This window comes from Eptatretus burgeri, chromosome 4, assembly GCF_056783735.1.
Source record: "Eptatretus burgeri isolate ZD-2024b chromosome 4, Ebu_testis_v1, whole genome shotgun sequence".
In the NCBI taxonomy this organism is placed as follows: Eukaryota; Metazoa; Chordata; class Myxini; order Myxiniformes; family Myxinidae; genus Eptatretus; species Eptatretus burgeri.
The window spans coordinates 28,074,943-28,092,442 of record NC_140964.1 but is presented as its reverse complement, the minus strand read 5'-3'; the positions used below and the strand labels follow the sequence as shown (position 1 = coordinate 28,092,442).

The following is a 17,500-nucleotide window of genomic DNA, read 5'->3' as shown; positions in this document are numbered from 1 at the left end:
GTACCCAATAGCCGAGGAGACTGTTTGGGCAGCGCTGATGCTTTACATGGAGCATGGTCCCAATGGATGGATGGATGGATGGATGGATATACCAATGTTATTTTCTGGTGTACAGTGTGTTCCAGAAGAAAGTATCACTTTTTGGAAACATCACCACTTGAAATTTCCCACCAAAGGTAGGCCGAGATGCCGATGCTTGAAGTATAAATACATGTACATTTATTGATTTATATCAGTGTGGCACTTCCTAATTGCCTGGATGATAAATAGCAACATAAACTAACAACACATGACTGCACACTGGTGCAGTTAATTTTCATACAAGAAAGTAGCATTCCCATAATTATCATTTATTTTTGCTGGCAGGATAGCCTAGACTCGAGAGGAATGCATGCTTGTCTCTGAGCACTCTAGGCCTGTGTTTGAATCTTGGCTCAGCTATAAACTGTCATATTGGTGTTTCACATGCAGGTCGAGGCATCAGTGTGTGTACTGTCCCTCAGATTGACATTAAACTGGGCATCCCATCTGCCAGCATTAGCTGGTGGACATCACAGATCCCACGGTGTCCTTTGCGAAGAGTAGGCAAGCTATCGCCAGCACCCTTGTGGAATGCCAAATGACTGCCCTAACGGATTGTTGGGAAAGCAATGACAAACCACCCAGCATAAAACTTGGCAACAAACTGCTTTGATAAAACCGACACTGTGTAAATAGTACACTGCATCTCACCATACACACAAACACATACTGTATGTGCATAGAAAAAAATATATATATATATATATATATATATGAAGATATATAAATATATATATACATAAATACATATGTGTATATATACACATACACATACACACACACACACACACACACACACACACACACACACACACACACACACACACCACACATATCACATCAATGGTTACCAAATATTGAGCAGGCGCAGCTTAAAATATAATGTGCAGATAATGCACAAATTTTCTCCAGTTTCATACTGTGCTGATGATTGCCTAACACAAGGACTGCCTCTTCACAAAGAGGAAAGTTACTGCAGTATTTTTACAATATGTTGCTGTTGCTCTTATTAGTGTACCACCACTAGTTTGCTCACACACTACTTGGTGGTGCAGAGCCACAGTAAATGCTATGATTAACAAAGAAGACATTTCAAAATGACAAAATAAAACTGAGTTTGCTTACTTGCTGAATGCAAGCTCCACCCCTCTCCTCAGCAGGAGGATGCAAAAAGCTCCGCCCATCTCCTCAGCATGAGGGTGTGAGGCAGGGGAAAATTTCTGGCAAACACGCATGTGCAGTCCAAGCTCCGCCCTCTCCTCAGCAAGATGCAAGGATGTCGACAAGTTACGTAGCAGTCATTGAGTATATCTCTTTAGTATGTACGACAATGTGAGTATATCCATTAAGAATGGTATGTAGTCGAATGCAGCTTATTAAAACTATCACCTACATACAATACAATCATTGCTTTTAACAATAAGTTGAACTCCATTTGAAATACACATTCTATATCCACCTATATGAAGGGTAAACAGCCAATATGTTATCAAATATATACAGCTCTTTCTAACCACTCACATGCTGAAATAAATGTTTACTACTTTCTAGGTGGGCTAGAAAGCTGTCATTTTGCATACTGATATAATGTTGCGGGGCCGGACGTCGGCCACGAGCACGACCGTTAGATGGAGCTGCAAGTCGGCCCGACCGATCGCCCAGAATGTATAGGTCGTCGTCCCGGATAAGTCTGGAGCCGACGGGTCCTCTATCGGACCGAAGATCGCCAACAGGTCACCCGCGTGGAATAGGGTGAATAGCCAACTTTCTATATACCTAAGTATCCACGCGGGGAATCTACCGGGGAAATTCACTCTCGGCCGACTTTGTCCGAATCGAGTCGCGATCACCGACTCGGATCCGGCATAACCGAGCAGAATTACCAAATGAAAATTTACCAGTCCGAACTGCCGTACTAATTCTCAATCACGCGTCATGTCGAATCAATTAAAGAATTGACGTGAACGAGCTGAAACATTGAACAAATGGGGGTTTATTGATACAATAATGGGGAGAACTAGGGAAGCACGTAAGGGCAGAGCTAAACCGAATAATTGAAATGAAAATACAAATATATACAGCAAAAGCACTTAACAGTTTTACTATTTACCAGACTGGCGCCACAAACACACACACGCACACACACACCCAAAGAATCGGACCAATTGGTCTTTATTTGGATCTCCAGCCCGGAGGACAGTCGGGCTAAAGATCAGGGTAGCTGGCTACCTGGCCACGAGCGGGCGGCTGGCGTCCACTCTTTCCCGGAACTCCGGTCACTCAAGGACAAACTAGCGCAGCCGAACCCATTTGAGGTGAGTCGAGGTGATCGCACAAGCTCGCGATCATTCGGAGGAGGAGGCGGCGGAGGCGGACGAGGACCAGGACTGACGACGAGGACGGTGGAGAAATCTCTTCCCTTCTTTTCAGACCAGCCGTCTGCGCTTTTATTTTGTTGTCCCCCCCAGGGGGGGGTGTCTCCACCCTCCCCGTTTCTCCACACCGGACGGTCTTGTGCGCAGAATCCCTCGTTGCCTTGTCACTGGCCAGTTTCGGCGCGCATAACCCTCGCCGTCGCTCTCACTGGCCTGTTTTTGGCACGCACATCCTCGCTGTCGCTCTCACTGGCCAAAACTGGCGGCAAGCCCTTCGATTGGCCAGGTGGCGTGATGACATCATTCGGACTGCCCCTCACACAGTCAGGGAAGTCCGATTGGCCGAGCGGCGGTCACGCCACTTGATGCATCCCGATTGGTCGAGCGCCACTGCGATGCTCCTCCTTTAACTCCGCCCTCATACGTGGCCGGATGCATCGGGATAATGGCATCGGGCAGAACGAGGTGAAGGTGTGGCTGGCGTCGATGGGGGTGTAGAAGTAAACGAAACGAAAACCTGATTATTAAAATAACTTCATAGCACATTTACATTTATTTACCCATTAGACAAGGGACGGGGGCCATCTATAAAACACATACTTACCGATATAACTAATCTATAGGACCTGAATGTTGTGTGCGATAGTTTTCCAAATTCGTAACAATAACTCAAAGCCAATATCCCAGGAAAAAAAACAAATCCCATAAAAATGTCCGGAAACGACACCATCTGCAAACAAATGTCGGCCATTGCAGCTTCGCTCACGGAGGGTCACGTGACCAAAGACAATGGCACGTTACGTGATGTTGCACAGGCACGATCACTCGTGGGTGTTTCTCGGTTTTATGGTGGTATGGTTTGAAAAGTGTCTGTGGGTTTTTGTCGTTTAGGGACGGTAAGTATCGCAATGCATATATTAACATTGCACATTTACATATACAGTCGGACCTCTGTATCAGGCACCCTGTTTATAACAAACATTCAGAACACGTTTTCATCAATCCATATTTACCCTGTATTCACCATCCATTTTGTTGAAAACCCGGCTGTAAAGATAGCTTTGCCCCGGCAACTTGAACACAAACAAAAGGCCCAGCATTATAAGACTGTCGAAACACAGATGAGATTGCCTTAAAGAATTGTCAAAAAAAAAAATCAAAACAAACAATCATGCCATTATTCCCTGGATTTTTGTCACCATAATGGCTGAATACACCGCCAATGGATGCTGCCAAGGAAGGAGGGTGGAGACAGTCCGCTGGGAAAGGATTGCTTACACCCATCCCCTTGGAAGAGCAAGGTTCTGAGTGAGGGGGCAGTTATCAAAGGAACACAGCATTCATCGTCAGGTCAAGAATCAAACCCAGATCTGAAGAGTTTATTGCTGCTTACAGAATGTAAGAACAACCCACTTCATAAACTATATAGAGCTTGTATTCATTCTGTCTGCACCACAGTACCTGCTTGCAGTCTGTTATATCTCGTTCGGAATAGACAGTGCAGGGTATTATAAGAGCGAGGATAGTAAGCCTTGTTTCACTATATATATATATATACATATATATATATATATATATATATATATATATATATATATATATATATATATATATACATATAGTGAAACAAATGTATATATAAACAGTACATATAATCATTCAAAAAGTTTGATGAATAAAATGCTCATAATAGTCCAGCTCACATGAACCCAATGCTTTTGCTCTATGTATGTATGTATGTATGTATGTATGTATGTATGTATGTATGTATGTATGTATATAGAGATATATATATATATAGAGATATATATATATATAGATATATATATATAGATATATATATATATATATATATATATATATATATATATATATATATATATATATATATATATATATATATATATATCGAGACAGAGTACATAAATGTATTTTTTTATTTAGATCTATATTTCCTTATACCTCTTTAGGTATGTCTTCGACTATTGCCAGTATCTCACTTTATACACACACATTTAAAACTACACAATTACTGAAGTGCATACAGTCGTTTGAATAGCTGTACATTCTCGTGAAGGGAATATTAACTCTTTCCCTGTTGCACAAAGAAACCTCATTGAGTGTATTACGCTGTATTTGCCTGCGATTCACAACGTGTAAACGTCATCACGTACAAGCACGTCTCAGTTTTCATGTCCTCTCATTGTACAATTTGCCTCTTTCTCCCGAGGTGCACTTGCGTTATTGATGTTTTTATTTTGACAGCACCAGGACCTTTCATAAGCTTGAAAAAGCAAAGTGACCTTGATTTGAAACACTTCTGCTGTTCTATTGCATGTAAAAAATATTAAAAGGTTCCTGTCTTAATCCAAGATAATCGCAATGTCCGACCTTTTGATATTCATACAAGTTTGAAAAGCAGATTTGGAGATATACTCTGACCTCGTATTGTAGAAATGCCTCGGAGAGTCAAAATCACATCAAAACACGGAAATATATATATATATATATATATATATATATATATATATATATATATATATATGTATATATATATATATATATATATATGTATATATATATATATATATATATATATATATATGTATATATATATATATATATATATATATATATATATATATATATGTATTTATGTATATATATATATGTATATATGTATATATATATATATATATATGTATATATGTATATATATATATATGTATATATGTATATATATATATATGTATATATGTATATATATATATATGTATATATGTATATATATATATATATATATATATATATATATATATATATATATATATATATATATATATATATGTGTGTGTGATTGCCATTTCTTCTTGGATACAATGGAATAATGATGTTAAGTTGCTGAAAACACATGCTGAATGTTCAATATATCATGAATCCAACGGGCTGAGAGTTCCAAACCGAGCGAACCTTGTTATTTAACGTCACGTCACGTCCATGCGACAACCACCTCACGTATTTCGGCCATGTACACAACTATCTCATCGTGTGGCTTACCCATTACAATTATGTTGCTGTAAATGACCTATAGCCATACCTCCCTCAAAACAAACACACACACACACACAACTTCAATGCCATGAAATTACTCATTACTTTTGAATAATCGACATATTGATTACAAAATTGTCTTGCGTCATGATACGTACAAGCACCTGTGAATTGCATTATATCAATTTACACGACTCCCCAAATCCACGGTGGAAGCTATACAATCTCGGAATGGGCATACAGTCATGCACTGTACTCCGATGGTATACGTGCTACAATGGAGCGTTTGCACAAAACATGACATGAGACCGAGCGATGAACACTGGAGTGAAGAAGAAGAGGAACGTGATTACGATCAGGATTGTTATGACGTAGCTATTGTACCTTTGAATGCAATTTGCTTGCATTTATTATTTGGCTCAAGCACGAAAATGACTTGTATCTCTAAAAATAAATGATGACATGATGCAAAGGATGTAAAAGTATGTGGAACAAAAAAAATTGCGACTTTTTATGAAATGTAAACAATCTTCACAGCATTAATAGGCACAATACCTAAATATGCATGCACTACAGTTCTGTGTGATTGTGCACTGCATTAAGTATCTCTTTAAAATATCCACTGCAACAATATCCTGTTATGAGCATTCCAAATCCATATTTCATTGAAAAAGAACAAAATATGATCGATACTTTAACAACACTTACTATTGTACTGTACCGTTTACTGTGCATACATGGTAAAATAAAACATAGCATATATAAAAACATATTAAATATATGTTTCCTCAAGAAATCCCCACCTGCTCACCCTGCCCAAGTTCAAGCAAGTTGCCCACCTGCATTCATTCGTCCCCTTATCATCCCAATTGTGGAATCGTCTCCCTATGTCCATTGTGTCATCCTCCTCACTTCCTCATGCATCACCCATGCACATCCATGATCTCTTATACACGTGCTGAGTCATTCTGTTCCTGTCCAGGCTACTACTCCTTTTTGTGTGTGGCACCCCACACCCTATGATAGTCTGTACCTCCGACCCCCCCCCCCCATGTCGACCCCACTCCTCATACCCTTTGGTAGTTTGGAAACCTGTTGCCCTTTCCCATTTAGCTCCTTCCTGAACCTAGACTCTTGCATAAAATTAAGCATACATAGTAACACATCCCATCTCATTCAGGGAATCATGAAATACCATGGTATGTCGAGACCATGCAATTAAGGGTCATTTTTATTGTAGTCACACTTGATCAAACATTACCAAGATGCATCTTTGGTTCCAAATAAACTGCCATTTTTTGCTACACATGGTGATTCGAGCAGGTAAATGCACCGTTGCAAGCCAAAGCAAGGAGGGGTGTGACATTTGCCACCATCGAGGGGTCCAAACACCCTCACTTGTGTCCTTGGGTAGAGAGTGCACCCTTAACCCATTTTCGACAGGAAAACATTCACACAGAAATTATAAAGGCATGCACAGAGATATCATCTCAGTCCGACAAGATGGTGTGGAGGTAGCGAACTTGCCTTTGAATTGTCTATTCTGGGTTTGATTCCTGACCAGACGATAAACAGTTGGATTGGTGCTTTTCTGGCAGGACGATTCATCAATGTGTGTGCCGTTCATCGGATGGACTTAAAGCTGGGTGTCCCGTCAGCCAGCATTATCTGATGAATGTTAAAGATCCCACGGTGTCTTTCAAAAAGAGTGGGGGAGTTATCTCCAGCATCCTGAACGCATGAAAAAATTCCTGCCAAAATCAACTCCAATCTAAAGTCAGGTCTCTGAGCATCCACTTCGTGAAAAAATGGGCCAAATGTGAAAGAGTCTGCCGTCTCCACAAATAAGGTGGGATAACAGTTGGGGCTGTGAAAGAAATTATGCTGCATTCAATGGAAAAAGATCTTTCCGAACGCTGATCAGTAATTCCGTGGCCTGAAATAGATATCAAATAAATAAATAAATAAATATGAACATCTGTACGTTGAAAAAGGTTAATATTGTGGTGGAACGTTAATATAGTTGAGAAAGTTCTGTCACAATCAAATACGTAGAAAAATAACAGCTTCCTGTGAATGTCAGACACTGACTACAAGCTTTACGCTTATTCCGCACCACATGAGTATACATGAAATATGTACAATTGAGGAGTAGCTACATAGACGGTGTACATTGATGGGCATATGCTCTTTATAATAATAACAATCCGTGCATGTGATGCCCGTCAGCTCTCACTTGCGGTTTAGATAGGAAAATAAGAATTCACGAATCGCTCGAATGCAGTTTCTCTATGCTTTGTTGAAATCCAACCTCAAAACGTTGCACAAATTCTCATCCCAGGAGGCCCGTGGTGGTTATACTGATACCACATGCTGCATCAACAATGAGCTGAAAAAGTGGACCTTTAAACGATGAAACAGCACAACACAAATTACAACAATGACGAAAAAGCATATGAGCCCTCGCTGTTATTATATTGACGTCAGAGAAAAAGATATGGAGTGAAGATGCGAGCGTGGGGGTTGCGGGTTGAATTGAAAAGCGATTTGAATATTTCATTTTTTATAATCGAGTCGGATATTCAAAGGTTAACATCGCAATGTGACGTCATTGCAAAAAAGCCAGTGAACGCTCGAGTTAAATGAATTGCGCGGAAGTCTTTGAAAATGCGCCATGGTTTGCTGGGTTTATTTTCAGCCACACATGCAAAGTGCACGTCGCACAGAAACATGAACAAACTTTCGACGGGAAGATGCAAGGTCATCAAATGAAGGTCCAAACAATGCCATAACCCTTTCTGCTAGAGAAGCATCAGATCAGTTAGCTACATCAACATTGCTCGGTTTTTTGTCACCAAGCTGTAGATTTCGTCCAGGCTTTCGTCCAGCAGTGGACTCAAAATAGCTGATGATGATGATCTGCAGATTACCGACAGCATTGAAGATGCTGTTGAGAAAGAACTTACAATTGACAGAGGAAATCAAATTTAAAAAAAATTTAAAAGCACAATCATGTGCACGTGGAATAAATGTGATATGAAGACAGTCATATTTATTTCACACACATTCAAAATATATATATATATATATATATATATATATATATATATATATATATATATATATATATATATATATATATATCTTGCAATAATGTGCTCGGAGTTGGAGTGTAAGATAGAAGGAATATTTATTCTTTTATTGAATGAGCATTAGTCAACCTATATAATTATTGCTTTCACATATAGATTGTAGCCTTAAATGTGCATTTAATGAAGTTCTATTGCGTCAATTTCCTAGTAAGATATTAAGGTAAAGTTGGATGCCCTGATATTCCTTTCTCCATAAAGTTGCTCGAATCCAGAGGGGAACCGTCGTCGTGATTTGCCTCAGCATTCAACCGCATACACCTAACCTGCACAAGACATGCAGGATACGCTGTCAGCCATCAGGTCATCAGGTCATAGCAGCCAGGACATCTCAAGTGAGGAACCGTTGATGCACAAGTCCCACTTCAGCTGTGTAGCCATGTGGACGCTAAACGTGAGCGCGCGTCCCCATGTCGCGCCCACGGATGTGGACAGGCATACACGGACACGTTCCATGCCCTCCCTCACCCTGTGCCCAACCACATCTTCTTCACCACCGCATGCAGGGATCGCCCAAACTCGCCATCACCTTAGCTAGACAGTCATGGCCCACACATGCTCCCCACGCACGCCTTGACCGACCCGGTCGGTCCGTGCCTTCCCCAGGCGGCCTCGCCTTGCGCAGCGCTTGCCAGACACAGAGTATGATGAAGAAGAAGCAGGCAATAAAACGGGAGAAGGGGGTGGGTTACGTGCGGATCTCTGCACTACAGAGAGGGAGAGCGAAGAAGAGAGCGAAAGGAAATGAGCAGACGGACACACACAGAGGGAGCACATCAGGCCCAAGCGGCGCACTCACCCCGTCGCGACCCTGCCATCGCAAGGCCAGAAGCCCCCGGGACAGTGACATTTACAGAAGATGCAATTGCAGGAAGCCAGGATGATATGGACGGAATCCACATCTTCAGGATCATAGTGGAAACGTCCTGTTCCGGAGGCGGTGAGACAGGCCTGTAGGCGCGCACTGCGCACAAGTCGACTCAGATTGCTGCCGAGGGCCGAGCGTGTTCCCGGCCAAAGACCATGATGTGTCCCACGTAACAACCGCGGCTCAAAGCTCCCCCCCCAATCCCCCGCCCCCAACAGCCAACCTCCGCCTCCATCTCTCTTTCCTATATGCGCATTCGCTATGCAAATGACACTGGCTTCAACCGCCAAGTTCAAATGAGGGCCTACGCACCATTAGCATGATAATAGAAATGAGGGAACCTCGAGGGGAGGAGGGACTGGGATTTCGGGTGGAGAAAATGTGGAGGGACAAAGTACTTGTACAGGGAAAATCATTTTGAAGAGTTTGGTCATTTTTAGTCCCACCAGAGTGCTGATGCCAAAATATTCACACAGCTTGATGGCTATCGTGGAATTGCGTTTGCCAAGGGAGTGGGAGCGTCGGGAGGGAGCACGATGCACGCGTGAGCCGAGAGAGCTCGTGAGCACAGACATCGTCAGAAGGAATGAGTTAGACATCAAAGATACGGACCCACAGATATATATATATATATATATATATATATATATATATATATATATATATATATATATATATATATATATATATATATATATATATATATATATATATATATATATATATATATATATATATATAGTAGAAAGAAGGACAGTAGGCATCATAGGCTTGTCCATAGTAGGCGCAAACGTTTGCTGCACATTGGGTGAGGCCACGGATATGCACCTGTCTCTCCTTCACTGATGTTGGCCACGTCGTGAAGTGCGAGGTGCATAAAACAATTGCTAACTTTACTACAATGTTGCTTACAAGGTTTCTGCTCGGAGGGAAGAACAAACTCGCTCGATGAGAAAGAAATAAAAGTGAATATAATAAGAGATTTGTCTGCTTACCATGAATGCATCAATCCCACGTTTTTCTCTGGAATTCGTTATCCTCAGAGATTTGTCTTCCAAAGTGCATGTACAACTCCCCGAAAATCTGCAGTGTCAATCCGTCTCTTTGCACCAGCAAAACTTTTCTGAAGAAGAAAAAAAAAAAGAGAGAGAGCACGTCGGATCTTCTTCTTCAAGATCGGTCTCACGCCTTCAGAGCCGTTTTCTCCTCACAAGTGATCGGCTCTGACAGCTCTTCCCCTCTTCTTTGGATTATTTTCCCATTTCCCTCCTCTCTCTCTCTTCCGTACGCCCCCAGGGGTGCGTCGAGCAATCAGAAAGGCGAGGAGAGTTTGTGGCCTTCCTTGCATCAGTCCCCTCTCCTCTTCCTGCTCTTCCTCCCGCGTAAAGAGCGTAGATCTCCGTGCCAGCTGCAAGCGAAAGAGACAGACGCGAAAGCTTGCAGCAGCGGACGTGTCCAGCAACCAAAATCATTATTCCGAGGCGCATCTTTTGTTCCGAGGGGGAGGAGGCAAGTGGGGAGACGAAAAGGTGACCATTGTAAGGCATTATGTCCAGCACTCCCACCCTCACCCCTCCTCTTCTTCAACAACATCACCATTCCCCCTCCCTTTATTTTATTTTTTTTCTTCTCCCCTCCCCTTCTCCCAGCCTCTGCAACCTTCCCCCTCCCCAGCTTCCCATGGCCGCCTCACGGGGCACGTTGGTTGATGGTGATTTGACAAGGCCGCGCCTGGCGGGCGTGTGCTCAGAATACGCGATGGACACCCGACGCATTGTTCGCGCCTCGTTCAGATGCAGAGGCGGGGTGTCTAGTCTGGAAGAGGAGGAGTCGTGGCAGTGGCGGGAGTGGGGGGGGGGTGGAGAAAGCTGGACCCTTCGTGGACATTACATCCCTCCAACAAACTTTGGCCATGGTAATGAATAGGCATGCACCCCAACCCTATAGAGAGAGGCAAGACAAGCGAGCAGCCCGTTTGGCAAGCATTTATCACAGCAGTCTGCAAAAGCCATGGGAACTTGGAAAGGTCTCTTTCAGTGACATTGCCCCCTCCTATCCGAAGCAGACTCAGCCAGCCACCTACCCACCCCTATGCCCCCCCCCCACAGCCCTCACCGTTGGTGCACAGATCGCACCTCGGGTTCAATGTTAATTAACATCCACGACCAAACATGTCTGGCGTCATTCACAAAGGAAAAAAGAAAAAAATCTGCCTCGCGGCGAGACATTGCCAAGTTTTTTTGTGACGAGGGGGGGGCTGGGGGCTTTTGGGAAGGAGGGGGTACAGGAGTTTTGAGTCCCCAGCCTTTCCACTATACATGTTCAATTTCAGACTGAAGATCTGGCTCCCACGCCAAGCCCAGATTAAAAAGGGGGGGGGAGGAAAGCGTCTAATTGCTCTTCGCATTTTTACGCAACTTTCAATCTGCGAGAGGAGGGGCATTTGTACTCGAGTCTTTTTCTCAAGGAAACATCGTGAATAGTCGTGCTTGGGTCACAACCAGAGCAGAGTGCGTAGTTGATGGTTCTTCGTAAGGTTATGTCGGAAACTTACTCCTCACAACGATTGTTATGTGTGGCGTAACCAATTGACTCTGTGTACTTAATTGCTACTCCTACTACTTCTTCTTCTTGAGTTGTTTTTTTAGTGTTTAATTTCTCCATGCTGAGTAAAACCAACCAGTGATGCAGCATCGCTCCCATATATCCTCACCGCCAAATGTCGCCGCAGCAGCAAGGATCGGGAGCTGACAGAGCCAGGAGACGAGGCACAGCCGGAAAGCCTTCAACACGTTCAGCTGCGCAACGTTTTTACGTCACATCCCACTGTACGTACCATCACAATTATATCTTGGCCGGCTCAAGCATGCGGCTCCCCAATGGTTTTGGGCTCAAGCTCAGAGCCGTTTTGCTTGAGCTTTTATCCATAAAGTTAATGTGCACATTCCACAAGAAAGAAGATTATTGCACATTTTTGGTCATATATATATATATATATATATATATATATATATATATATATATATATATATATATATATATATATATATGGTTTACAGGTGGGGGGGGGCTTCTTCCGGTCCACGTGAGTGCGTTGGTTTGTTATCCCCCCCCATTACATTTGAAATAAGATGCTGAACGTGCTTTCATGGCGCCTTCATCCTCCACCCGCCTGGGTCTTGCGCACCCACTACGGTGAAGCTCCCGCTGTGCCTTGTCCCATCTGAGCAGCGTGGGCACGTAGGACTGATATCAGAGACGCTCTCGGGAAATTGGCAAAAAGAAACGGAGCCAAGCCGCTCGGATACACCAAAGACTTGTGGTGGCGGAGCATCTGTGCTGCGTGCTCAAAGTGATTCGCTTTTTTAAACCATATATTCCTCGGTGCACTCTTTTGTGCTTGTTTTCGGCAAGACGAGTGACACTACACACACACACACACACACACACACACACACACACACACACACACACACACACACACACACACACACACACACACACACACACACACACACACACACACACACACACACACAAGAAAAAACAACCTCGAATGCCAAAGGATTCTTTTCATGGTGGTCAAAATAAGTAGCTGTCCGGGGGAATTATCTCGTGTGTGCAACGCAATTTTTGCAATATGTGAATGCATAATAAATGAGGGATTTTCCCACACTCTGACACCATATTCACTTTAAGTTGAAATCTCACACCGCCGAGACCGGCTCGTCTTGTGCACAAACGTTGTAAAATCAACTTGACGTAATTGCTCTGGGCTCGGCTCTTTAAACCCTTTTGGACATTTTCAACCTGACAAACTGCACCTAGCAGCTGTGCACCTGCTCATATGAAGGTGTAATTATCCAGCGTTTGTTCTCAGGGACATGACACATCGCAAGCAACACCGAATGCGTCACCTACAGGAATGCATAGTGCTTTAAATATATTTATTAATTTCTTAATATAAAAAAGGCTCCATACTTATTGAATAAGTGGGGAATGTGCAGGGTACGATTATGTTGTTATAGGATTGACACTGCAGCTTATACTCTGTGCCGGCTGTCAATCATTCAGTGTTGCCTGTTTACAACCCATCACCCCCTAACTACCCCTGCCCCCAAAAACCTCCTCCCCCACCCAGTCATGCAGGTGAACAGGCTGGGAGCTTGGAATGGTGAGAATCACATCCAAATAAAGTCCCCAACCTTAGAACTTACTCAGCATCAGTGTAATGGACTCTCCCACCCTTGTTCCATCACCACAGTCGGTTCTTAATTGCCGTCACGTGCTAGGATATTTCCCGCGTGATTAGGTGCTAGGCTGGGCGTAGGCTGCTGTGTATAAAACCCCTCCAGCGTTCGTTATATATAATACATGCACACAGCTCTTCTCCGAATCCCGTCTGTATTTTAGACTCACCGCAAAGGAAGTCTTTCGTGATTGGTCTGTAGCTGCGGCGAACAAGTACGTGGCTCTCATTCCAGCACAGATATTATGCAAATGAGGGTTAAAATGGCGTCACTATGGTCGGCTCTGCGGGGGTATCATCACGTCGCCGCCATCCTCGCGAATTTAAATAATCAAGCATCGGGCAACGTACAGTGTCTGTCCATCGTGAACAACGGCGACCTATTTTGTACAAAAGGTTAGTTTTTCTCCGCACAGTGGTTTTGCTTATTCAGATCTAGCTTTGCGTTCATAATGGCTTTTCAAGGCGACTTTAAATGTTTGGCTGTACAATATCTATATCTATATATGTGTATATATATATGTGTATATATATATATATATATATATATATATATATATATATATATATATATATATATATATATATATATATATATATATATATATATATAATCGTTTGACGTTAATCAATGGTTATTATAAATTATTTATTTTCATAACGTTCGTTTTGCATCACTCCTTTATATATTCATCGTTGATGCGTTTTCGATTAGTCCGCAGCCTATAAGACTTGCCAATGTCTTTTGCATGGATTGACAAAAGGCGCCATTGTCGAGACGATGCCATTGTTTCCGATTGCGCTAAATGATATTTTATATAATGGTTTGGGTTGTTTTTATCAAATTATTTGGCACAAGGCATGAGGGGGATGGGTGCACAATGAATGCATGTTTGGTTGGGAGGGGGGGTGGGATTAGGAATCACATTTGAGTAAGAATCTGGATGAAACAACCGACTCTATATGCGAAACATCTCCAGTGTTTAATGCCGTAATAGACTAAAATGTGTGCCGTCTCAGAATATCATCAGGCGTTAATGATACATCTCCATTTTGCACGCATTTATAATCTCAGTTTACTTTTTTTTTCTTTCTTCATTTTCATGAAAAGTAGTCAAGAAGCTACTTTAAATTGGGCACATTATTATATATGATGCAATCAATTATGGATGGAAGGAAAAAAAATCATATTTTCTTTCATGATAAATACCCAGGTATTAAACAATCTTAACTTGTCAGCAGAGCTGAAGTAAGCTTAGAAATACCCACTTATATTTCTGAAAATAAAATATTGTTGCGTATTCTCGACTAATACATAATATTTTTGGAAAATACGAGTTCGTCAATAAATACACAATGTCAATGCATATACAGTATAATGATATCATAAACTAAAATGAAAAGCAATGTTAAGGCACATCCGCTGGTGAGCCAGGACATATTGATTCACGTTTCATTTAGAGGGTCAGGGTTTTCATGGAAAAAATCTATCGAAACATTTCTGGTGAAGATCAAATTCAATGCAGTTTCAAATATTTAACTATGACTGTTGATTATTATAATTATCAATTCTTCTGAAAACTTTCATATTTAAAGGTACATGAAGGATATATATATATATATATATATATATATATATATATATATATATATATATATATATATATATATATATATATATATATATATACACAAAACAGTTCAAGTCACAATTATAGTGTTGACAATATATAAAGGTAAACAACATATTTATTGAGCAGTTAATAAACCACAATTTGCATCATGTATGTAAAGGTAAAGGAATTTGTAATCATTGTACATAAAGGATTTTTTTTAATGAAGATTTAAAATGGACACCACCTGTTGTAATTTTTGGAACATCATACAAATTTATCTTTAAATGATATGTTATTCATTTGAAAATATTGACCTTTCTGACTTTATTTGACTAAAATATACATTTATGTATGTATATATATATATATATATATATATATATATATATATATATATATATATATATATATATATATATATATATATCAGTTTCCCACATACCCAACATAAAAAGGCTTCAGGAATTAATACTGATATAATTCATACTTGCAATACTTATCGTAAATAATTGTGAAAGACGAGAATGATAAAATAATTATCATGGTTTTGTAACGGAATATGCAATTGGTGAGTTCGTTAAACGTGGGTATATTTTTGCACGAAGAAACAGTATTTGAAATAAGAGACTGAATCATGTTCAAAACGTTAAGTCTTATTTTATTTATTTTACAGTATAAGTAACTCAATACAATTTGGGTATAATGTAAATCTGCTCAAAGTCGTTTATAAAATGGGATTAAAGATCCACATTATCTCCACACAGACAGCGTGGAATGCCTCGAGTCGGTAACTGGTTCCCAAAGTACAGATTTTAAAAACCTTCTTCCAAGATTATATTTTTTATATCAGGAGGGACATGGTGTTTTAAAGATGATTGTGCTAATTAAATTACAAGTACAACATGTCCTTCAGTTTACGTTGCATCTCACATGTTAATAAAATGGCCAGAACGAGGCAAACTGCAAGTTTGAATTGACATGCGTCGCAATGCAGGGAAAATAGACTTCTTACTATCAATGTGACTTTTCTTTAATCATACATGGCATGATTTTGGTTACTAAGTTATAGGATATCTATATATACACACCTGCTTACAAGTATGAAAGAAGTTTGGTCACCTGTTTAGCTCATTCAATCATTCGATTGTTCACGCATCTAAGGTTTCCTACAGAAGAAAACATATAATTGTCCAATTAAAATATGATGCGTGGAACGATATTCAGAAGACGCTAGTAAACCGGAAAAAATGCTTTATCAGTTGCTTGTATTGGGGTTGGAGGGGGGATCTAAGGGGTGTGACTATACTTGGAAACTACAAAGTTCGAACAAAGCATGCAACGTGAATGAATTAATAAGAATTTCAGGGCCACCGTCACGGTTTCCTTGCCATCCCTTCTGTCGTCGCCGCGAAATTGAACACTGCGGCAGAACCAGGATGGTGGTTCGTTGGCGCCACCTGGTGGTGTCGGTAGAACAGCAAGTGATTTGTGAACAGGGAAAGAAGGTGGGGTAGCGGGAGCGGGTCACATCACCGTTTATTACCTTATCCTTGCTCAAATCTCCATGTTTCTTTCAATGGCAGAATCGTCCTTGTTTGTGATTTGTACATTCCGTGCATTATACAATAAAAGAATGTTTTTAACCTGCAATTGTGTGCAATTCCGAATTTTTCTGCTTAGTGATAACCTCAGCATGTACCTGAAATAATTTGAGCTCAGCATTTTGTTCGTATAGAAAGTATAGAAAAAATATATATAATCGTATCAAATGTTGTCATAGACGTAGAGTACCCGTATCATTCAGCCTATGATGCAATATTAAGAAATAATTAAATACGACACCTCGTGCTGCATGCAAAAAATATGCAAATGCATCTCAATTAAATCATATATTAGTATGCACAAAATGAGAGGCAAGAATCCATTTCGTTCCTAACATGGTGCAGACTAGAATTATGTCAGGCGATGAAAACGTACCAGGACCAACTAATTGTCCATTTCTTCCACCCTCTATGAATCCAGCAGGTGATTCCACACCCAATGAATCCTTTAAAAGCAAAGAAAACGTTTTGCTTTATAAAGGGACGATTTTGTGCGTAACTCGACACACT

The 17,500-nt window shown here is 40.9% G+C and overlaps 2 long non-coding RNA genes across 32 annotated transcripts in view; one reads left to right on the top strand and one right to left on the bottom strand.

Moving 5' to 3' along the window:
* LOC147027694 (uncharacterized) overlaps positions 1-2,320 on the top strand; it is a 61,147-nt gene extending 58,827 nt beyond the window's left edge. The window contains exons 3-4 of the long non-coding RNA XR_015057217.1: positions 116-176; positions 1,239-2,320. This is a non-coding gene — a long non-coding RNA (uncharacterized LOC147027694). The remainder of the gene's footprint in view (positions 1-115; positions 177-1,238) is intronic.
* LOC147027693 (uncharacterized) overlaps positions 1-17,500 on the bottom strand; it is a 198,979-nt gene that overhangs the window by 174,676 nt on the left and 6,803 nt on the right. For 6 of the 31 annotated variants that reach the window (XR_015057188.1, XR_015057189.1, XR_015057187.1 and 3 more), the window contains one exon: positions 10,520-10,932. The exons of 7 other annotated variants lie outside the window; for them this stretch is intronic. This is a non-coding gene — a long non-coding RNA (uncharacterized LOC147027693). Of the gene's footprint in view, positions 1-8,922; positions 9,309-9,455; positions 9,718-10,519; positions 11,104-17,500 lie in introns of those variants that run through there. 18 more of the 31 variants (XR_015057196.1, XR_015057197.1, XR_015057202.1 and 15 more) reach the window with 13 other exon arrangements.